This window comes from Dreissena polymorpha, chromosome 8 (assembly GCF_020536995.1).
Source record: "Dreissena polymorpha isolate Duluth1 chromosome 8, UMN_Dpol_1.0, whole genome shotgun sequence".
Taxonomy (NCBI): domain Eukaryota; kingdom Metazoa; phylum Mollusca; class Bivalvia; order Myida; family Dreissenidae; genus Dreissena; species Dreissena polymorpha.
In genome coordinates this window covers 58,413,231-58,438,487 of record NC_068362.1, presented here as the reverse complement: position 1 = coordinate 58,438,487, position 25,257 = coordinate 58,413,231, and the positions used below count along the sequence as shown (strand labels likewise).

General features: G+C 35.4%; 1 long non-coding RNA gene across 1 annotated transcript; it reads left to right on the top strand.

Annotated features, from left to right (window-relative positions):
• Positions 1-2,392: 2,392 nt before the first annotated feature.
• Positions 2,393-8,616, top strand: LOC127843208 (uncharacterized). Its single transcript, XR_008032130.1, has 2 exons — positions 2,393-2,592; positions 8,506-8,616. It is a non-coding gene; the product is annotated as an uncharacterized LOC127843208 (long non-coding RNA).
• The last annotated feature ends 16,641 nt before the right edge of the window (positions 8,617-25,257 follow it).

Genomic DNA, 25,257 nt, shown 5'->3' with positions numbered 1-25,257 from the left:
GTGTGAGGAAGCTGACTGTTCCATAAACACCTGGGTTTTTTGTTTTTTAACCAGCGGACCGTCACTCTGCACGTCCGATTCCGACACCAATTCTGTTTCCGATTCTGCATTTGCATCTGCCAGAGCTCCAGATAAGGGTCGTATTTTCGTAATTACGAATTATTTTCAAGTCCGTTACGTATTTATTTAAAAATCTTGTCGTACCATTAAGAATTACAAAATCAAGTTACGAATATTATTTTTGCATCGGTTCGTATTGATTTTTATTGAGTTCTTTTCGGGTATTAAAGATCTTTGCGGTGCTTATATAGAATGGTTATCGGGTTTGTTTAACAAAGCGCATTTTTTCCAATAAAAGCGGCATATACAGTCTATCTGTCAAAAAACAATGGTGGCGCCCAGAGAGCGTCCTAAAAAACTGCAAAGCGTCCAAAAACACGCTTTTAACATATTGTACGCAAAGTGAGCGTAGTTAAATGTTTAGAAAAACATTATAGAAAAGATCTTATACGATGTTGTATGTTCAGTTGCTGACACAGTCGGAAAAGCTAAACAAAACCGCGACACGACGGGTCCAAACTTAAACACACAAAAAAACATTGAACGAGTGGAAGGGACAAGTCCCGTGGCTAATCGTTGAAAAGATTGAGGGGGAGACCCGTTTTAAATGTGAAATATGTAAAAATTCATCTAAGGCATGCAATCTTAGAAGCACAGTTTGGGCATATGAAGGTATTGGAAAAATAAAATTGTATAATACTGAAAAGACACTGTTGAACTCGTATAAATAAAGTTGCTAATATGTTTATTTTGATTTTTTTTGCATGAAAATAACCATTATTATGTATTTTTAGGTCATTTAGAAAAAATAAGAATTATTTTCCAAAACTTAGGAGTAACGTTAAGAATAAAATTTCAGAGTTAAGAATTCTTTTTGAAAATCTGGTAGTAATTTAAGAATTTCACAAAACCTTATCTGGAGCTCTGATCTGCACTATTATCTCAATTCTATTTCAATTTAATCTTGTCAAACATACTTAATTATGAAAAAAGAAATGAATATAGTGCAAACATGTACAAATGTAATAATGAGAGAGTAAGCAAAAAAGTCCCCCAAAAAGCGAAACGACGCGAAAATTCCCCCTCATGAGGGTAGCGACCCGCTTCCCCTAAAATGGATTTAGGGCCTTGTATCGTTCATGCGGGAAATTACATGCTTTTGATTTGCATTTTTGCGGGAAAAGTCAATTTTCTGCAGGAAACCCGCCATCCCGCGCTCCGGATGCAACCCTGAAAATGGACGACTCTTATGGGAAAAAATAGATCCATCAAAAAATATATTCATCAACCATCCAGAATCAATGATGTCTTAAATAATTTGGACAAATAGTTGAAGTTATTTATAAGGAAGGTAGAAGGTCAGAGACAGGAATTGAAATAGTGTTAATACAGATAGAAAAGAGACATCCAGATAGCCTAAAATTTCAAACACCTAGATCCGACTGTAAGCATGTTATTGTGTATGTTCAGTTTTATGCAAAAGTTGCATGTCTTCCTCTAGAATCCACTACTTCTGATGATTATAATGAGAGTGACTGGTCTGATACAGACTGATGCTGGTCACCAACATCAGTGTGTATCAGACCAGTCACTGTCAAACAGTGGTCCATTTAACATTCACATTTACTTATTGCATTAACTTGTGAGCATGTGTTTCTTTTCCTGTAGTGTTTTTTGGACACTGATTTCATACATAAAACAACAGAATTGTATCAACCTTTTGCATTAAAACAAAGTTTTTTCAATTCTGATTGATTCTGTACCAGTAGATGCGCATGTGTTCAGACTGAACCCATGGTAGGCACTCTGACTGGTAAAATGAGTTCAGCGCAATAAGCACAGCTTGTAAGAACAAAAAGTCAAGATTTAATTTGTGCATGTTGCTGCTGAAAACCTTGTGACAAATGGAAGTTTCTTTTTTTCTTAACACTGCTTTCTTAATTTATCAATGACCTATAAAACAACAGAACTATGTGGTTGTTTTACATTTCACAAAGCTTTTGAAGATGTGTTCTTAAAGTTTACCATGAAAGTGAATGCTTTTAATCTTTGAGTTACTGTTATTAGATGCCTAATGGTTCTGCCACATTTTTGAGATAGTGACTTTAATTCTTATACTTGATACTTGACTTCAATCAGATATCGCCATAGAAGTACAAGTTTCCATATGGTATTATGACAGGGGTTTTTTTTAGAAAGAGGGGAAGACGCTGGACGCTGGGTAAAAGGGGAAAATTGAGCGCGAAAGACATATTTGGGGAAAAAATAAAAACTGTTCATTTCAATGTCTATAACTCACCTACAGACTTCAGGGGTTTTTTTAAGAAAAAGAGGCATGTCTCTGGCCTTTTTGTTCTTAAACACATGAACAAGTATGATATTAAAGTCAAAGTCCTAAATAAAGTTGCAGGTGTAGATCTAATAATGGGAAATGTTTTCAACTGGGGCCGGGGAACGATGTCAATATTATGATTTCAATTTCATGATGAATGGGTTGACGATCTAGATCAGCTACAGTATTGGAAGGGAAAGGTGCGGCAGCTGCCGATTGTCTTCTTTCACTTTCACAATAATCCGACAGTATTAATCGATGTTGATTACATGTACCTCCGAATCCTGCTGGGTTTCAACGGTTTTTGATGATTCATTCTTAAAAAATGCGTCAACTCAATTAATATTTTCCGAGTCCGAACGTTTTATTTTGTTCGTGTATGAACGCCAATTGTGAGACTTTTTTCTGTTTTAACGTTTATATCTTGGCTTGCACATAACCCGGATGAAAATTCTACTGGTTTCCGGTAATTAATTGACGAAACACCCTTCTCACGCAAGACAGGAATCCAGTAAAATGGTCACATGATTAATACGATTAGTTGCCCGGTTTCCATGACGTAATTTAAGAGCTATATATAGAATCACTGGGATTCCCAGATTTGAGTGTTCGTCGGGAGAGAGAGAGAGAGAGTGAGAGAGTGAGAGAGAGAGAGAGAGAGAGAGAGAGAGAGAGAGAGAGAGAGAGAGAGAGAGATCGCTGTACATAGTACAAATTGGATAAGTGTCTACTTCCCAAAAGAAAAAAAACATTTCTTTGAGGGTAAAATATTATATTTTGGTGAAAAATTATATTTTTGGAGGGGAAATGGTATTTTTAGGGGAAAAATTCTGGTAGGGGAAGACGCTGAATATCGGCGTCACTTTCTTAGTAAAAAAAAAACCTGTATGAGCACTCAATATGTGCTTTAAATGTCATTTGGCAGGGGTTTTTTTTAGAGAAAGGGGAAGACGCTGGACGCTGGGTGAAAGGGGAAAAAAGAGTGCGAAAGAGACATATTAGGGGAAAAAATAAAAACTGTTCATTTCAATGTCTATAACTCATCAAAAGAGGCTTGTCTCCGTCCTTTTTGTTCTTAAACACATTTAACACGTATTAAAGTCAAAGTCCTTAATTAAGTTGCAGGTGTAGATCTAATTATGGGAAATGTTTTCAACTATATTTCTGTACTGGGGCCGGGGGACGATGTCAATTTTGTGATTTCAATTTCATGATGAATGGGTTGACGATCTTGATCTGCTACAGTATTGGAAGGGAAAGGAGCAGCAGCTGCCGATTGTCTACTTTCACTTCCACAATGTTCGATGTTGATTACCTCAGAATCCTGATGGGTTATAACGGTTTTCGATGATTCTTTCTTAAAAAAATGCCTCGATGCGTTCAGTATCTTCCAATTCCGAATGTTTTATTTTGTTTGTGTAAGAACGCCAATTGTGAGACATTTTTTTCTGTTTTCACGTTTATATCTTGGCTTGCACATAGCCCGGATGAAAATTCGACTGGTTTCTGGTAATTTATTGACGAAACACCCTTCTCGCGCAAGACCGGTATCCAGTTAAATAGTCACATGATTATTACGATTAGTTGCCCAGTTTACATAACGTTATTTAAGAGCTATATTTAGAATAACTGGGATTCCCAGATTTTTTGTGTTCGTCTGGAGAGAGAGAGAAAGATCGTTGTACATGGTGCAAATTGGATAATTGTCGAATGCCCAAAGGAAAAATAAACATTTCTTTGAGAGAAAATATTATATTTTGGTGAAAAATGATATTTTTGGTGGGGAAATTGTATTTTGAGGGGAAAAATTCTGGTAGGGGAAGACGCCGAATATCGGCGTCACTTTCTTAGTAAAAAAAACCCCTGTTTGGATATGTACTTCCTTTTGTATCAGTAGAGCTAATATTAATTTTCGGCTGGACTTCCTGACATTGGGGCGTTGCCCCCTCGACCTCCAATGGGGGAGGTCCCCAATACCCCCGCCTACTTTTACAAATCACCCTCCTACTACAAATATTGAGGAAACCCCTGAAAATTTAATCAAGCTGTAACAAGGGCTGTTTGTGCATGCCCCCCCATATGGGCTGTCAGTTGTAGTGGCAGCCATTGTGTGAATACGTTTTTTGTCACTGTGACCTTGACCTTTGATCTAGTGACCTGAAAATCAAAAGGGGTCATCAGTGAGTCATGACCAATGTACCTATGAAGTTTCATGATCCTAGGCCTAATTATTCTTGAGTTATCATCCGGAAACCATTTTACTGTTTCGAGTCTCTGTGACCTTGACCTTTGACCTAGTGACCTGAAAATTAATAGGGGTCACCCGCCAGTCATGATCAATGTACCTATGAAGTTTCATGATCCTAGGCGTAAGCTTTCTTGAGTTATCATCCGGAAACCATTTTACTGTGTCGAGTCGCTGTGACCTTGACCTTTGACCTAATGACCAGAACATCAAAAGGGGTCATTTGCCAGTCATGATCAAAGTACCTATAAAGTTTCATGATCCTAGGCCTAAGCGTTCTTGAGTTATCATCCGGAAACCATTTTTCTGTTTCGAGTCACTGTGACCTTGAACTTTGACCTAGTGACCTGAAAATCAATAGGGGTCATCTACAAGTCATGATCAATGTACCTATGAAGTTTCATGATCCTAGGCATTAGCGTTCTTGAGTTATCATCCGGAAAACGTTATACTGTTTCGAGTCACTGTGACCTTGACCTTTGACCTAGTGACCTCAAAATCAATAGGGGTCCAGGGCCCTCAATCTATTAAATCTGCCGCCGAAATTCGGCCGCAGTCCCCCACCAGAAAAGTATACTTTTTTCCCCTTTTGGGGGGAAAAATTTCCCCTAAAAAAAAAAATAATTTTTTTTTTTTTTTTTTTAGAAAGATGTGTCTCATGATTATTATATCTTAATTCTATTTCAATTTAATCTTTGCAAACATACTAAATTATGAAAAGTGCAAACATGTACACATGTAATAATGAGAGAGTAAGTAAAAAAATCCCCCAAAAAGGGAAATGCCGCGAAAATCCCCCCTCCTAAGGGCTGCAGACCCCTTCCCCCAAAGTAGTGTGAGGGCCCTGGGGTCATCTGCCAGTCATGAGCAATGTACCTAATAAGTTTCATGATCCTAGGCCTAAGCGTTCTTGAGTTATCATCCGGAAACCATCTGGTGGACAGACGGACGGACCGACCTACCAACATGTGCAAAACAATATACCCCCTCTTCTTCGAAGGGGGGCATAAAAATAAGAGCAAATCAAACGCGTGAACATAAGACGCAGTAAACGCACTTAAAGGATTAACTTACCCGGTATTTCTTAGTTGATACAATAATATTCTAGGAATATCCACATGACTGAACATATTTTAAGTCATACTAGCCTTTTAATGTAATCTTTTCTTTTTTTTCTTTTTTTTTTGTTTCAGAGTTTATTTACAGGTCCTACTGGCCTCTTCACGAAGTTATTCTATTTCAGGGCTGGAAATAAATACTCGCAAAATGCGAGTGAAAAATACCGATTGCAAGTTAAGTTTTAAGCCACTAGTATTTCTTTGTGAGTATAGAAATAGTGAACAAGGGACAAAATTGTCACAAAAGTTTTCAGTTGAAAAAAGTCTGATAAAGGGAGACAATTCAAAATGTGTATTGTTAACCCACTTGTGTAAAATTGACCTTGATTTTAATTAGAAAAAAAAGTCTGATAAAGAGAGACAACTCAAAATCAAAATGTGCATTGTTACTGATTGTTCATAGTTACATAGTTGTTTCAAAATCAATCTATTTTTAGTTGTGGCGACCTTGACCTTTGAGATATTGATGTAATTCTTTCGCGCGACACGCGGTCCAATAATGGTGAACAAATGTGTGAAATAATTTTAAAATGTCACAATGAATGACATTGTAACTAATGGCCCAAACAAGCTCATTTATGGCCATTTTTGACCTTCAAACTCAAATTGTGACCTTGACCTTGGAGATATTGATGTGATTCTTTTGCAGGACACACCCTCTAATGATGGTGAACAGATGTGCCAAATGATTTTAAAATCTCAAAATGAATCACAAAGAAATGGCCCAGACATGCTCATTTATGGCCATTTTTACCCTCAAACTCAAATTGTGACCTTGACCTTGGAGATATCGCAGGCTTTTTCCGCCCTATGCCACGGGTCCGATATTCGGCCCTATTCCCAATGCAAATCTGGTTGTTTTTTTCCCAATTTAATTTTTTTTTCCCAATTCCAAAAAAAAAAAAAAAAAAAAAAATTTTTTTTTTTTTTTTTTTACCTTAAAATATATAAGTTAACCTGATCCAGTGTAGAAAATAGAAAGTGTTGCATAATTAAATTATCTGTTGCCTTGAATTTGTTTAAAAAACTGTAAAATATGTTAATGATTATTTAAGACTTTCCTTATTTTCGTCAAATCCGGCGCTTCGCACGATTTTTTTCACCTCAAAAAGGCCAGGCCTTTTCCCCGAATTCAGATTAAAAAACCTGCACTCATCTCACATGTTCATAATACTTTGTAAACTTTTTATAATAAGTTATCAAATTTTCGTTATTTACCAGTTAACTGCTTCTTGAAAATATAAGAAACACTATTTACATGCAATAATTTTTCCCAAATGAGCCAATTTTGCGAATAATTTTTTTCCCAAAATGGGGGTTTTCACGACGCGAAATTCCCAAAATTCCAGCCTGGCGTATTCCCAAAATGGAGCGGAAAAAGCCTGTATCGACGTAATTCTTTCGCGCAACACACAGTCTAATGATGGTGAACAAATGTGCCAATGATTTTAAAATCTGACAATGAACGACAAAGTCATGGCCCGGACAAGCTCATTTATGGCTATATCTGACCTTCAAACTCAAATTGTGACCTTGACCTTGGGGATATCGACGTAATTCTTTCGCGAGACACACCGTCTTATTATGGTAAACAAATATGCCAGATGATTTTAAAATCTGACAGTGAATAACACCGTCTTATTATGGTGATCAAATGTGCCAAATGATTGTAAAAACTGACAATTAACGACAAAGTTATGGCCCGGACAAGCTTGTTCCGCCCGCCCGTCAGCCTGCCCGCCGACATCGCCAATCTAATAACCAGTTTTTTCCTTTGGAAAACCTGGTTATAAAAACTAGTAATATTGCTAAATGCGCTTGACGTCGTGAACCTTAAAGCATAGGTCAATTTAAAGAATGTCCGAATACCAGTATGCGGAAGTGCGCACCTTGTATGTAGACTGGTATACTTATAGTACAGATATGCGGATGATATTGGTACAAAGAAAGTGCAACAGTCGACTATTCACGCGTGTTCATTGAACTTCAACAGACATGGCGTCGAAGTGAAGAATAACTAGTTTCTTTTTGCCCACAGACGGAAATAACAATATGAAAGATAAAGCAAAGTTTACCGTTGAGTTAGAAAAAAAACGGAAATTAAATCCTACAAAAACAGTGTAAGTGGGAAAAAGAACTTAATATAAAGCTAATATTAGCGAGAATGTTTTTGATTTCGCAAGTTGGTATTAAAGCTGCTTGCAATGTTTTGCAAGTACAGGGCCCTCAATCTATCAAATCTGCCTCCGAATTTCGGTGGCAGTCCCCCACCTGAAAAGTATACTTTTTTCCCCTTTTGAGGGGAAAAATTCCCCTTAAAAAAAAATTTTTTTTTTTTTTTTTTTTTAATAGAAAGATGTGTCTCATGATTATTATATCTCAATTCTTTTTCAATTCATGGGTTTTTTTTAGAAAAAGGGGATGACGCTGGACGCTGGGTAAAAGGGGAAAATCGAGCGCGAAAGAGACATATTTGGGGAAAAAATAAAAACTGTTCATTTCAATGTCTATAACTGACCTACAGACTTCAGGTTTTTTTTTAGAAAAAGAGTCATGTCTCTGACCTTTTTGTTCTTAAACACATGAACAAGTATGATATTAAAGTCAAAGTCCTAAATAAAGTTGCAGGGGTAGATCTAATAATGGGAAATGTTTTCAACTTGGGCCGGGGAACGATGTCAATATTGTGATTTCAATTTCATGATGAATGGGTTGACGATCTAGATCTGCTACAGTATTGGAAGGGAAAGGTGCGGCAGCTGCCGATTGTCTACTTTCACTTTCACAATAATCCGACAGTATTAATCGATGTTGATTACATGTACCTCCGAATCCTGCTGGGTTTCAACGGTTTTTGATGATTCATTCTTAAAAAATACGTCAACGCAATTAATATTTTCCGAGTCCGAACGTTTTATTTTGTTCGTGTATGAACGCCAATTGTGAGACTTTTTCTGTTTTAACGTTTATATCTTGGCTTTCACATAACCCGGATGAAAATTCGACTGGTTTCCGGTAATTAATTGACGAAACACCCTTCTCGCGCAAGACCGGAATCCAGTAAAATAGTCACATGATTAATACGATTAGTTGCCCGGTTTCCATGACGTAATTTAAGAGCTATATATAGAATCACTGGGATTCCCAGATTTGAGTGTTCGTCGGGAGAGAGAGAGAGATCGTTGTACATGGTACAAATTGGATAAGCGTCGACTTCATAAAAGAAAAAAAAAAATTCTTTGAGGGTAAAATATTATATTTTGGTGAAAAATTATATTTTTGGAGGGGAAATGGTATTTTTAGGGGAAAAATTCTGGTAGGGGAAGACGCCGAATATCGGCGTCACTTTCTTAGTAAAAAAAAAACCTGCAATTTAAACTTTTCAAACATACTAAATTATGAAAAATGCAATGAATATAGTGCAAACATGTACAAATGAAATAATGAGAGAGTAAGTAAAAAAATCCCCCAAAAAGGGAAACGCCGCGAAAATTGCCCCACCTAAGGGCTGCGGACCCCTTCCCCCACAAAGTAGTGTGAGGGCCCTGAAGTAGAAAAAAAAGTTAAATTCGAGCCCTGTATTTATGGCTTTTGAATTCGGCTCGTTCCATCATTAGCCTATTGGGCACGAATGACAAAATTACGTCATGCTTCGCGAGGTAAGCACAACTCATTCGATCAATGCGCATACAGGGCTCAACATTTACGGTTGTCTTATTGCCACTGGCAAGTAAAAGTTGGGTTCGGGCAAGTTATTTTATAATCTAGTTGTCCGCCCGGGCAAGTGCAAAAAAGAAAAATGAGCATTTAATATAGACTTTAATTAGACTTTAATTGATGTAATCATCTTGTTAAATGTGCAAAAATAAAAAAAGGTTTTGTGGTGTATCATTTTGATCTTTATTGAGGTTTACAGTTAATGTGATATTTCATGTTTAGGCAAGTGGCTTTACGTTCAGGGCAAGTAGATTTTCTAAGTACTTGCCCGGCAGAGCAAGTTGGTTTAAGGTTAATGTTGAGCCCTGGCATACCCATCTAGGAGAATAATACCAAAGGTAATGAAAGACTTTTTCAACCAATACGAATACCCCCCCAGGAGACTTTTTACCGCTCTGGGTTTTTCCAGCCTAATTTTTATACAAAGTTTAAGATGTTATTTTCGGTGGGGAATTTTTCCAGGATTGGGGAAAATTTCGGTCAAATTGGGGGAAAAAAGTGGTTACTTAGGTTGGGGTAGCGGCCGATATTCGGATTCTTCAAAGAAAGGTTTTTTGGCCCTGTGGTCTAACGGCATGTGGCCAGTGAAGCATAATTAAGCCCTAGTTGCAATAATTCAACTCTAAGCTTTATAACCCAATGGGCTGCTTCGAGTTGCAATGCCCTCTCTCTTGTCCATGGGTGCAAAATGTTATCAACAATACAAGGAACACTGAAACTGCAAGAACTTATTAAAGTTTACCTATCTAAACCACAAACTTATCTAAATGGTACCATTTAAGCAAGAAATAATTGATTTTATTGACTTAAGTTTTGTTTTGTAAGCTGTATTCGCCATATTGGAAAATTGACCCAATATTGGTTAAGTCCCAGTACACCAATATTTTGCACGTCGGGTTATGTGCTCCAGCCTATAAAGTCGATAACGATGTGGTATTTGATACAGAATACACTGTTTCAAATTTAAACAAACATGTCAGCGAGAAAAGTGTGTTGAAACATCGTCGTGTTTTTATAGGGTGCATGCAAAGGATACCATCCGTAGGTTGCCATTCAGGTAAATTTAACATGTTTATGAAGTTTATTCATTATTTTCCTCAATTTGTCTCGAGCGAAGTCTGTTGAGTGAAGCGCACGGATTAGCTGCGCTGAACTGCACCCATGTTTATGAAGGGGTGCATATGGACTGCCAGAGCCACCATAGCAAAAATAATCAAAGGCGCTGGGACAGAGTCCGTTTATATGGACTAAATTAAGCCCTTGGGCAGTTTGGTTAGGGGCTACACTTTCTGGCTTTTCTGCTATAAAAAATCATGCAAGGTTTTTTGGTATCTCCTGAGTAGCCTATTCATATCCTGACAAGACTGAGCAGATGCACAGGCTGGGCTGGAGCTCCACAGGCAGCATATTACACAAGACCAATTTTCGCAAAAAGGGTCTTTAAAACTCAATTGCATCTTGTTAATGGAATATGCTTTAAATATGCTGTCTGCAAAGTATCATCTAAAAAATGATAACTATTAATCGTGAAACGCATTCTTAAACATCAAAGTGATCCGCTATAGGTAATGATCCGTTAATAGTAACTTGAATGCACTAGACGGATTTTGTGAAAAAAAACGCCGTTTTCAGTTTGCACAGTTGCCCAAAACACTTACCTTGTTTACTTTAAACGCTTTCTCGCTAAATGTGTGAGTTTCTGTGTTACTTCTTTATTAGAGCCTTTGTCGATGATGTGCTTTTAGGTCGTTCGATATAAAAAGATTCAATTTCAAACTCGACACACTGATTTGGAACTCATGCTGAAATCTGGATTTGCAGACGATTTATTGCAGTGACTAGTAATAAGGTTATTTACTACTAGAGTTGCGACACCTTAAGGGTTTCGCGGGATGGAATGAGTGGGAACTAAAAATATGTGGGTTTGAAAATTTTGGGTGAGAAAATGTGGGAACACAAATTTTGGGTACTAAACAAATGTGGGTACGAGAATTTTGGTTACGAAAAAAAAATGTGGGTACGAAAATTGTGGGTACAATGGGTCAATGTTAAGGTTTTAGCATGGCGGACGCCAGACGGCGAAAAGACATGACACAACACGATGAGCTTGCTATGACAATACCTCAGGTATTCTCTGAAAACAGCCGAGCTCATATGCATAAGTCAGTGAGTAATACTCATTAAAAGCTAGGCACGGCGTATAAAATCAGAACCACTGGGCCGAATTTGCTGAAACTTGGCCGCATTATAGATTATGATCTAAACAAGCTACAGAATGAGCGCTTTTGGAACTGACAGCGTAAAACATTTACCAATAATGAACAGCACAAAATGGGTCATTTTGTACAAAAAATGTAACCTTTAAGTGGCATTTAATGACTTTTAGACATCAGAAAGTTGCAAATTCTTAATATTCTGCACACTTCGACTTGTTTTTTATAATTTAGAAACATTTATGCTTGGGATGTATATAAACCCTGTTATTCAATGTCAAATTTGGCCAAAAATCACAACACAATCCCAAAAATGGCTAAGCAGCAATTCCCCTTTAACATTATTCCTTATATTTAATTGTATTGTTTAAATAGATAACTGTGTATATTTAATCATAATGGCTCTGTATATCACACATGATCGGCCACTGCTGGGGCTTGAACCCAGAACTCATCTCACATTGTAAGATGCGTTTTTCAATTAAACTACAATGACTGTATCGTGTGAAGTGGAGCCAACATACACCCACATAAGTGAAAAAAACATTCCGTTCATATATTTGTCCTGGGTGTTTTCTGACACATGTTGCATAACTGTTTGCAACAAAAGATGTATACATAGATATATATATACATTAATGGGAAAAAAAAACGTTTTTTTAAATTTTAGTTTCATATATACACATTTCCTAGCAATGATTAATAATTATATCATGTTGAAATCATTCATAGACAGAATATTACTGAAACTGCAATAAAGTATAAGATGGATAGATATAATGTATCATTCTATCTAGTACAATGAACAAATGTTCTTCCGATGCCATTTTCACTAAGGTATAGGTATTGAATCCTGGTATACTACTAAAAATGTATGTCGGTTAGCATAAATTATTCAACAAATCCTCATATTCAAGCTGGGTCATCACTAAGTGGAATTATTTGTGGACAGATTATAACAAAAAATGCATTTCATGCCTCTATATTGCTTTAACAGGGTTCCCAGCTTTTTGTATGAACAAAATTCACTGATTTTTCCCTGATGGAAAATAAAACTTCCAGGATTATGATTTTGACTGCTACACATATACTACAAAGTCACCATAGATATGCAGAGGAAATGATTTGCTGTTTAAATTGTATGGACTTCTCTACACAAGTCAGGAAAGTCTGACCAAACAAAATTCCCTGATATTTCCCTGAGTTCACAAACTTTCCAAATTCCCTGACTTTTCCCTGACTGGAAAAAGTGAAAGTCTTTTTCCAGTTTTCCCTGATTTCCAGGTTGGCTGGGAACCATGTTTAACTATGATACAATATTCTTTAGATGCCATGCGTATTAATATATATGTCTATATTTCTGAGATATTAATGAAAATGCCTGTACTGGGTATATGGCGAATATTAAAAAAATCTGCAACTTGATATATGGTGCTAACACGGTAAAATTGTATGAGCCCAAATTATAATAGATGAATGCGTATTATGCTCCTATGCTTATACTATGACTACATGTGCATACAATGCCATTTTTATTAATATATATGCCAAATTTAATGAAACAGACTTGAAAATGTGTGTCGCCAGATACCAAGTAAGAAAAAAATCAGCATTTTTATGTAGGGTTTTTACACAGTAAAATAGTTTTTGCCCGAATAATCATAGATGAATGCATATTACTCATTAGGCTTCAATGTTGCTTATACTTTGACTACTGGTTCATACAATGCCATTTTTATAAATATCTATGCCAAATTTAATGAAATAGACGTGAAAATGTGTGTCGCCAGGTACCAAGTAAGAAAAAAATCAGCATTTTTATGTAGGGTCTTCCCACGGTAAAATTGTTTGTGCCCAAATAATTATAGATGAATGCATATTAGGCTTCAATGTTGCTTATACTATGACTACTGGTTCATACGATGCCATTTTTATAAATATCTATGCCAAATTTAATGAAATAGACTTGAAAATGTGTGTCGCCAGGTACCAAGTAAGACAAAAATTAGCATTTTTATGTAGGGTCTTCACAAGGTAAAATTATTTGTGCCCAAAATAATAACAGATGAATGCATATTAGGCTTCAATGTTGCTTATACTATGACTACTGGTTCATACGATGCCATTTTTATAAATATCTATGCCAAATTTAATGAAATAGACTTGAAAATGTACTGTGTCGCCAGGTACCAAGTAATAACAAAATCAGCAATTTTATGTAGGGTGTTCATACGGTAAAATTATTTGTGCCAAAATAATTATAGATGAATGTATATTAGGCTTCAATGTTTCTAATATACTATGACGACATGTTCATACGATGCCATTTTTATTAATATATATGCCAAATTTAATGAAATAGACTTGAAAATGTGTGTCGCCAGATACCAAGTAAGAAAAAAATCAGCATTTTTATGTAGGGTCTTCACACTGTAAAATTCTTTGTGGCCAAATAATAATAGATGAATGTATATTAGGCTTCAATGTTGCTTATACCATGACGACATGTTCATACGATGCCATTTTTATTAATATATATGCCAAATTTAATGAAATAGACTTGAAAATGTGTGTCGCCAGGTACCAAGTAAGAAAAAAATCAGCATTTTTATGTAGGGTCTTCCAACGGTAAAATTATTTGTGCCCAAATAATAATAGATAAATGAATATTAGGCTTCAATGTTGCTTATACTATGACTACTGGTTCATACGATGCCATTTTTATAAATATCTATGCCAAATTTAATGAAATAGACTTGAAAAAGTGTGTCGCCAGGTACCAAGTAAGACAAAAATTAGCATTTTTATGTAGGATCTTCACACGGTAAAATTATTTGTGCCCAAAATATAATAGATGAATGCATATTAGGCTTCAATTTTGCTTATACTATGACTACTGGTTCATACGATACCATTTTTATAAATATCTATGCCAAATTTAATGAAATAGACTTGAAAATGTGTGTCGCCAGGTACCAAGTCATAACAAAATCAGCATTTTTATGTAGGGTCTTCATATGGTAAAATTATTTGTGCCCAAATAATAATAGATGAATGTATATTAGGCTTCAATGTTGCTAATATACTATGAAGACATGTTCATACGATGCCATTTTTATTAATATATATGCCAAATTTAATGAAATAGACTTAAAAATGTGTGTCGCCAGATACCAAGTAAGAAAAAAATCAGCATTTTTATGTAGGGTCTTCACATTGTAAAATTCTTTGTGGCCAAATAATAATAGATGAATACATATTAGGCTTCAATGTTGCTTATACTTTGACGACATGTTCATACGCCGCCATTTTTATAAATATCTATGCCAAATTTAATGAAATAGACTTAAAAATGTGTGTCGCCAGGTACCAAGTGAGAAAAAAATAGCATTTTTATGTAGGGTCTTCACACGGTAAAATTATTTGTGCCCAAAATAATAATAGATGAATGCATATTAGGCTTCAATGTTGCTTATACTATGACTACTGGTTCATACGATGCCATTTTTATCTAATAATAAAATATAACAAATCCAACATGAGACAAAATGTCAAAAGAAAGATTATTAAAAAAACATCTTTATAGCACAACTTGAACAAATAACAAATTAGACAGGCACACAATATCATTATAAAAAAATATGATTATATAGTCATTTGAAAAGGCCGTAAACAACTTTAAATAAAAAATAATTACAAATTACTTTAAACTGAAAACTTGTTTATAATAGACTGGGTTTTTTTCCTCAATGATTAATAGCAATGGCTGTTTTTGCACAAATTATAGGAATTCGCTTTGCAAATGGTCAATATTTTAAAAAGCGTGCAACTCATTTTTTCACATTTTTCAACAGTTACCGACTAATTTTTTTCCCACAAATTTGAACCGTTTGAGACTTATATTTTCACAAATTTGAACAATGCTAAATCAAATATTTTCACAATTTTCAACAGTCACAACTCATTTGTTCACAATTTTGAACAGTGTGCAACTTATTTTTCCATAATTGTAAAGATTGCGATGCTCATTTTTAACAATCTTCAACATTTCGAAACTCATATTTCACAATTATCAATATTGCGAGACACTTTTTCACAATTTTCAAAAGTTTGGGACTTATATTTTAGGAATTTTCAACAATGCGCGACAAATTTTTTCACAATGTTGAATAGTCACCACCAATTTTTCTCATTTTGAACATTGCGCGACTCATTTTTCCACAATATGAACAGTGTGCGTCTAATGTTTTCACAAAATGAGGCGGCCCAAAATGTTGCCGCCCAAAGATAAAAAAGCGCACTGATAGAAATTGTATCCAAAAAATAGCAACATGGCTTATCGGAGCTAAACAACCCTTTCTACTTTCAACAAGCACACAGACCAATGACAGTAGGACTACTGGCACTGACCGTTGGTTCATCAGCATGAAAAATGGGTGTCAAAAATAGCACAAATAATGTAAAATGTGTAATATGCATGTATAACTTTAACACTATAACGATGAAACTTACCAACCACTCGTCACTCGACCAGGAAACATATGGGATTCAGGATGCACTCCCACTGATATCATGCAGATCATTGGTCACAATATCATTAATCTCAGGCTTAGGCTGTATTGACCAGACTCATACCTGACATGCGCGCTAAGAGTAGATTAGTTAAACAAGTATCAGCTACTTTTGTTTTGGAAATTGTTCCTATAAAATTAAGATATTACAAAGAAGCGATTCCTGTTTATATTTACTGTTAACATGCGTTCAGCATTAAAAAAAATAATTTTTAACTAAACAAGACTAGTACCATGTATGGCTTGTATTATTATTTAACGTCAGATACAAATGTGTGACCTTAAAATTAATAGCTATTCAATAATTTTATCATTTTTATATCATAAACACCTTGATCCCAGCAATGAAACCAAGTTATTTTAGTATTATATTATATTCTGTAGCCAGTAGGTCCTATAAAAAAAGAGGAGGTCCTGTATTTTTTCCCATTTTACAGCACCTACTGTTCAGTAAATATTTGCCTAGTTTGGATTTGACTGAGTATATATAGATAAATAGAACAAGAGTGCCAAACTGTCACAAGATACGCCCGTTCGAAGGTTTTGGACACCATGCTCAATGCTTGAAAGTGTCCTCAAGACCTAGTTATTGACCCGGCATGACCCATATTTGAACTTGACCTAGATATCACTTAGATGTAACATCTGACTAAATTTGGTGAAGATCAGATGAAAACTACTTCAATTAAAGAGCGGACAACATGCTTAATGCTTGAAATGCACTATGTGACCTCGTTTTTGACCCGGCATGACCCATGTTCGAACTTGACCTACATATCATCTAGACACAACTTCTGACCAAATTAGGTGAAGATCAGATGAAAACTACTTCAATTAGAGAGCGGACACCATGCTAAATGCTTGAAATGCACTAAGTAACCTCGTGACCTAGTTTTTGACACGGCATGACCCATATTTGAACTTGACCTACATATCATCTAGACACAACTTCTGACCAAATTTGGTGAAGATCGGATGAATACAATTTGAATTAGAGTCCGGACAAAGTGGCGCCGTTGAAAATGCACTAATTGACCCTATGACCTAGTTTTTGACCCGGCATGACCCATATTCGAACTTGGCCTATATATCAACTAGATGCAACTGCTGACCAAGTTTGGTGAAGATCGGATGAATACAATTTGAAATAGAGTCCGGACAAAGTGGCCCCTTTGAAAATGCACTTATTGACCCTATGACCTAGTTTTTGACCCGGCATGACCCATATTCGAACTTGGCCTAGATATCAACTAGATGCAACTGCTGACCAAGTTTGGTGAAGATCGGATGAATACAATTTGAAATAGAGTCCGGACAAAGTGGCCCCTTTGAAAATGCACTTATTGACCCTATGACCTAGTTTTTGACCCGGCATGACCCATATTCGAACTTGGCCTAGATATCAACTAGATGCAACTGCTGACCAAGTTTGGTGAAGATCGGATGAATACAATTTGAATTAGAGTCCGGACAAAGTGATGCCTTCCGCCCGCCGCCCGCCGCCCGCCGCCCGCCCGCCCGCCCGCCGCCAAGGGGTTTCACATAATACGTCCCGTATTTTATACGGGCGTATAAAAACCACACACTGCACATATTACAGGCTTTTGTATTGCTGATATTTAATTTCTTCATTGCATATTCAATTGATAAAAAAAACTCAAATGGATGTCTATTCTTAGTTTGCTGTCTTATAATGTACCCTCAATTTATCAATGTTTCTTCAATTATTGAATTTTCAGAAACCTCATTCTTTAAAAGAAATTTTCAAAGTTATTTGGTTAAAGCCACACACTTTGAAATGAAATACATGTTAATCAATACATAAAGATGCAATTTGAAAGTTTGCAAAATTGTCATTAAATCTATAGCCTAGTTAGAAAGTAATTTTTTTATATTTAAAAACCGAAAGTAGGATTTCTATATACATATACTCATATTTCGACAAATGCGATTATTTTTTAGTTTTAAAGCGCAAAATAGACGGATTTCTACCTTGTAACCACCAGATATATTCTAATTGGCATAGATAAAATTAAATATATAGCCTAGTTAGAAAGTAATATAAATTATTATTGTTCAAACGATACCGCTTTTAAACCGAAAGAAAGATTTGTAGACGCATACATCTATTTCGACAAACGCGATTATTTTTAAGTTTTAAAGCGCAAAAAAGACGGATTTCTACCTTGTAATCACCAGATATATTCAAAATGGCAAAGATAAAAATATGTTTCTTATTTATACTTAAATTTACTATGCCATGCAGTTAATTTTAAGGTGTGTGGCTTTAAGTCATTTACAAAGTTGAGCAAATATAATCATTTTTCTAAAAATAAATCATCCTCTGAAGCCCCCACTGAGATTCAAACTCAGACCTCTTTCCTCTGTGAAGGAAAGTATTCTATCTTGAAATACAAGGGCATGTAAGAGGAAAGTTAGCTATTTCAAATCTATCAACAAATAGATTTGAACAATATCTATATGGTATTAAAATATGCAAACATCCCGTAAGTTTATTTTTAATATGACCTTCGAAACAGAACAGACATCTCTGAATCTGCAATACAACACATTCTTAAGTGTTAACAAGGTAAATGTTGACGACGAACAACAGACGACAGACAAAAGGCCATCACAAATCCAGAGTTTAAAAGAATTTACGATACACGAGATACGTATTTCATACTTTACAAGAGCAAAGGAGTCATACAAAAACTAAATTTATTATTAACAACACGCTTACCTCAATTTTAACTTAAATCCAATGCTTTAAACAATAAAGTTACAATGATATGAACTTCCATTTTCTGTTCTTCCTTCCCTTTCTAAAAATTTATTTAAAACCAAACTATTTTTTAATAATAAAAGTATAAAATGTTAACCATTCTGACCTTAAACACAATATAGGAAACTGTACATCCAACTTGTCGTCATTAAAGTCCAGAGTTTACATGAAATTATGTTACACGAGATTTTTGCCGCGATTCTCGCATCACCGCATGTACATGTAACATATATGTATACATTTACATTATACATTGCAATAATAAAGCTTTTGTTGTTGTTGTATACAATGGGCGTACTAGCTAAAATACTCCCGTTCCGACATGAATTTGATGAAGTAATGTCGGAAGCTTTAACGGCTCCAAATTAATATAACAGCGCAGAATGATCATGCAATAATTATTGAACATAACATGTAAACATTATTTAATTATATTCCAGGCCCGAATACACTACCACTTTTCAAATTCCATATTGTTGCCATATACATGTAGCACTGTCTAAATTGAAAGTTGCATAGTGTTTCGTCATTGGACGGTTATAAATACCTTGTTTCTCTATACATGGTATTTGATTTAGACAAAACTAATAATTTGGTAATTTACGAGAAATATGATATAAGCTTTTTAAATACGCTCGTCCCACATTATGCACTGTACTCTTTACACTTCTGAAAAATGGCGTAGTCATATGGTTGTGTTAATGAAATTCTCAAGCATATTTACCGACATAAATGTTTAAGATTATTTTTTTCGTAAGTGAAGTGGTAATTATGTTGGATTATTTGATAATTGTGAACATTAGAAAAACGTTATGTATACAGTTATCGATACAATTCCGTTTATATGCATGAATTGCTGAATCATCGATGTCACCGATATCCACTGCAATCACGGCAAATCACCGCAAAACTGAGGGGAATCAGGGCGAAGATTATCTTGCTCTCGCGGGACGGCAGAGTGATGAATCACGTGAAATCGCGGTGATTTTCCACTCAAAAAGCAAACTGTTCACCTTGACTCCGCAAATTAGGCAACAACAACCGGTCACGTAGTGTATACATTGTATATACAGAAGCGAAGGAGTCATAAAAAAACTAAATTTAGTATTAACGACACGCTTACATTTACATAAATTTTAACTTTAATCCTTTGCTTAAAACAATAAAGTTACAAAGATATGAACCTCCAATTTTGGTCATCCTTCTCTTTGTCAAAATTTATTATAAACCACACTATTTTTTTTTTTAAATTTGTGTATCAAATGCTAACCATTCTTACCTAAAACATGATTAAGGAAACCAAAATCTTGACGCAGCGCGTTATTTTCATCTTATGGAAGATTAAATTATGCATGAAAAAAATACAATCGGAAATATATTTACAATCTTTTGAGGCTTTAAAAAAGATTTTACTGTTAAATAAAATAACACGTCTGACTTGTCGTCATTAAAATCCAGAGTTTGAATGAAATTACGTTACACGAGATACGCATTTCATACCATATAAGAGCAAAGGAGACATAAAGAACTAAATTTGGTATAAGCGACACACTTACCTAAATTTAAACTTTAAATTACTTTAATCCAATTCTTAAAACAATAAAGTTGCAAGATACAGTAACATGCACGCACTTCCATTTTCTGTGATTTTTTTTGCGTTCCATTTCTCAAAATTTATTTACAACCACACTAATTCTTAATAACATTTGTATCAAATGCTTAACATAACAAAGCCGTAATCCTGTCGCTGTAAGTTATTTTATTCCTATGAAAATTAAAATTATGCATGGCAAACACAAAATCCAAAATAATTTTGGATTCTTTCTATGCTGTAAAACATATTTAACTGCACGACTGACTTGTAGTCATTAAAATCCAGAGTTTAAATGAAAATACGCCACACGAGATATAGCTGTATTTCATATCAATTCATGTGTGCTGAACAAAGGGGCAATTATACACTAGGCTTACAATGCTCAAACCAAAAGGTTCCAAATTGTTGCAAACAAATAAATTAAACATTTACATTTTTCAATTATAATTACAAGCTATTTGTTTTTGTACTGCTATAAATTGTGGTGTGGTCAACCTATGAGAGAATCAGGTGAACCACTGCCCTAATCAGAAATCAGTCTGAATTAATGTTACTCAGCTTTACATATTCTACTAATTATTAATTAAATAAAAAATTAAATCTTGACAGAACCTTGTCAAGTTGACGATGCTTATAATTTGAGAAGTTAATGATTTATAATCATCGAGGGGGGTATTCCAGACGTAAAACATTGCATCATTACATGGAAAACAGCTGCACAACTGTATGCGAAAGGTAAAACAGTATATTCTATCGAGAACTAACTTGCAATTTGCATAGCAACGTCCGAAATGTGCAAACTCCGACATCTATTTCGATATTTATAAATTCAAGATATAACGTTAACTGAACTGTTATACAGAAATCAAACTATAAAACTTGTGTTTTGATAAAAAAAATAAGCAAAGCAAACCAAAAAAACTTACCCTTTTAACGGCAAAACGATTAATTTATCCAATATTCAACACATGTATTTCCATTCAAATTATGCCCTTGAACTTTAACGGTTGATTGTCGTTTCGTGCCAATACCAGTTCGTGCCACTAATATTTGTGTTGTTTATTTTTAAAGGTAAGTTTCGTGAGAAATAAATGTGTTTGAAAACTTTCTCGCATGGTAATGGTATATAAAATTCAACTCATCGGACAAATTCAAGAACACAATGACACTTACCAAGTTTTCTGAACAACCGTACACAGCGCAAAATGCGGGAGCCGCGTGATGTCTATTTCCATATCCACGGGTGTGTTTATGTCAAATGCTAGTGTTTTTCAATAGATCGTATACTTATCTAAAAAACGGCGAAGTAGCGTTCACTTTAATTATTTTGATGATGTTATTTTGTAAATACTTTCTCGCGTTCTGTTCGAACGTTCATTGGCAGCCATATTGAATGTTGGTTGTATACTTCCGAAATTATGTGTTTTAATGACTCTCAAAAATGTTTTTAGTGCAGAAATTGTATTTTTAAGTATCAATTTCTCGGATTTATTTTATATATTTTGTTAACTTATTTGCGTTTAAATTTGATTGTTTGTTGTTTACTTGCGAACTATTTTTCATGTGTACGCTAGTGGATATGTAATCAGGTTACCATATTTACATTAATGAAATTTAACTGTTGTTTGTTTTTGTTTGTTTTGTTAATATTTTCTAAACGGGTTCAGCTATGTATGTTAAACGCAATATGAATTTATTTATTAATTTGGGAATAAAATCGCAATATGTATTAATTAAAATCAAATTTGAAGTGTCTATCGCGTGAATTGTCTCCTTGGGTTGAATTGTGTTTGGGTTGCTATTAACGCTATTAACGCTTCCGGCGAGAACTCATTTTATAGCGATTGCGCAATAAAAAACACCACTTTTTCGTAATTTTATCAAAAACTGGACTTTTCCCAGATATGACGAATACGCCATCGTGTAGATCGAGTTCTGGTCCATATACATGTCAAATTTCAGCAAAAGTTACAGACCAGTTTTCAAGACTCCCAAATCGCTGCTATACGCTGGAGCTTAACGAATTTTAGCCCCCTTTATCATTCGTTCGATTGAACGTCATCAATGATGACGTCCAATACAGCACTCATTCCATACTAAATTAAGTCCGTTAAAAGTATACACCCATTAAATTTAATTCGACGGAACGTGGCAACGTCTGAACCGACATATGGCGGAGATAAACACTTCCTATTTGTTCTTAATTTATTTTGGATTCTATCACATGATGTCTGAGCGTTTTGTTATAATAACAAGAAAACAATAAATGTGTGAGTCTTTTGAGGTTTATGACGTCCTTTTCGAAGCAGGGCCTCGACATTATGTGCGGACACGGACCCCAGCACTACGTAATAAACTTACTAGACTCACCAAAGTTTGGACAAATTTTGAATTCTAGCTGTAATTTCTAGCTATTTCGTTGTTACTGGAAGACTTTTTGATTGGGTTTGGTCTTGCGTTGCGGGGGGGGGGGGGGGGGGGGGACGAAGTACCCGGAGAAAACCCCACCAACCAAACTCACATGCTGCCGGTAACATGATTCAAACCCAGGTCGCCAAGGTGAGAAGCGACTGTACCAACCACTGTGCAAGCCGGACAGCCAAAAAACAATAAATTAAGTAACATTAACATATTATTCTCTAAACAAAAGTGGTAATATATCTTTAAGGTTACGAGATCCTTCAGCGCCTGAAGGTGCATTATATGAGTACCTTGAGTTTTACCAACATTACTTACTTACGAGATAACTCGACTAACGGAAGGCCAACCTGTCAGGTAGGGTGACCAACAACCTAAATCATATGCTAACATGTACGGGGAATGTAGACCATGTGTGTATTAAAAGTGTGTGGGCCAGCACTCTTACCTAATTCACTTACAAGACCCTAGAAAGTTTGGGACGAATGTTGAACAATAGCTTCAATTTCAAGCTAGATTGTGGTGATGACCAGGTAATGAAAAAAAAACAATTTATCTGTAGAATGTACTGCATCAACTTGTCATTAAAACATTTAGCATGTTCATTATTTGTCTGACAACTATGGAACGCCATAGCTGTTTCATGTTGTTACATTTTTTCTTGTCTTCTTTAGAAGGTGTCTTATTATGTCAAACCGTCGTAATATCTTGTCCAAATTTGTTGTTGTCTTGTCAAAACACAGTCGTATTATGTCAAACCGACTTTTTATCTTGTCTGAATGTGGTGCTGACATGTCTAAATACAGTCTAATTATGTCAAACCGTCGTGTTATCTTGTCCAAATGTGATGTTGACTTGACAACACACAGTCTTATTATGTCAAATCGTTGTGTTATCTTTTCCAAATGTGACGTTGACTTGTCGAAACACAGTCTTATTATGTCAAACAGTAATCTTGTCCAAATGTGATGTTGACTTGTCAAAATACAGTCGTATTATATGAAACAGTCGTGTTATCTTGTCCAAATCTGGTGATGACTTGTCAAAATACAGTCCTATTATGTCAAACCGTCGTGTTATCTTGTCCAAATGTGATGTTGACTTAATTGTCAAAACACAGTTCTACTATGTCAAACCGTCGTGTTATCTTGTCCAAATCTGGTGCTGACTTGTCAAAATACAGTCTTATTATGTCAAACCGTCGTGTTATCTTGTTGAAATGTGATGTTGACTTGTCAAAAGACAGTCCTATTATGTCAAACAGTCTTGTTATCTTGTCCAAATCTGGTACTGACTTGTCAAAATACAGTCCTATTATGTCGAACCGGCGTGCTATCTTGTCCAAATGTGATGTTTACTTGTCAAAATACAGTCTTATTATGTCGAACAGTCATGTTATCTTGTCCAAATCTGGTACTGACTTGTCAAAATACAGTTATTGTATGTCGAACCTTCGTGTTATCTTGTCCAACTCTGATGCTGACTTGTCAAAACACAGTCCTGTTATGTCAAACAGTTGTGTTATCTTGTCCAAATCTGGTGCTGGCTTGTCAAAATACAGTCCTATTATGTGGACAAGGTAACGTGACGGTTTGACAAGTCAACACCACATTTGGACAAGATAACACGACGGTTTGACATAATAGGACTGTATTCTGACAAGTCAACATCAGATTTAGGCAAGATAATACGACGGTTTGACATAATAGGACTGAATTTTGACAAGTCAACACCACATTTGAACATGATAACACGACGGTTTGACATAATAAGACTGTATTTTGACAAGTCAACACCACATTTTGACAAACAATCACGACGGTTTGACATAAGAGACACCTTCTATAGAAGACAGAAAGAAATGTAAAAACGCAAGACAACTATGGCATTCCATAGTTATCAGACAAATAATGAATAGTTGATGCAGTACATTCTACAGATAAATTGTAACTTTGTCAGACACGGCTCAAGTTTTTGACAAAGTAAAACTCGCGTTCGATAATCACTTATATCGGTACGTGTCGGCATGAAGCGTATATTGACTCATCTAGAGTCCGTGGTGTCGGTCGTGTGTAACCTGACCATCATTCTATACATAAATGGTGACGTCACTACGTTATTGTCACACAATGCTTAGCGCGCATTCACACAGGTCAGTAAGACCGGTGTGACACAATGACCTGACCATTTGTTGCACGGATTAG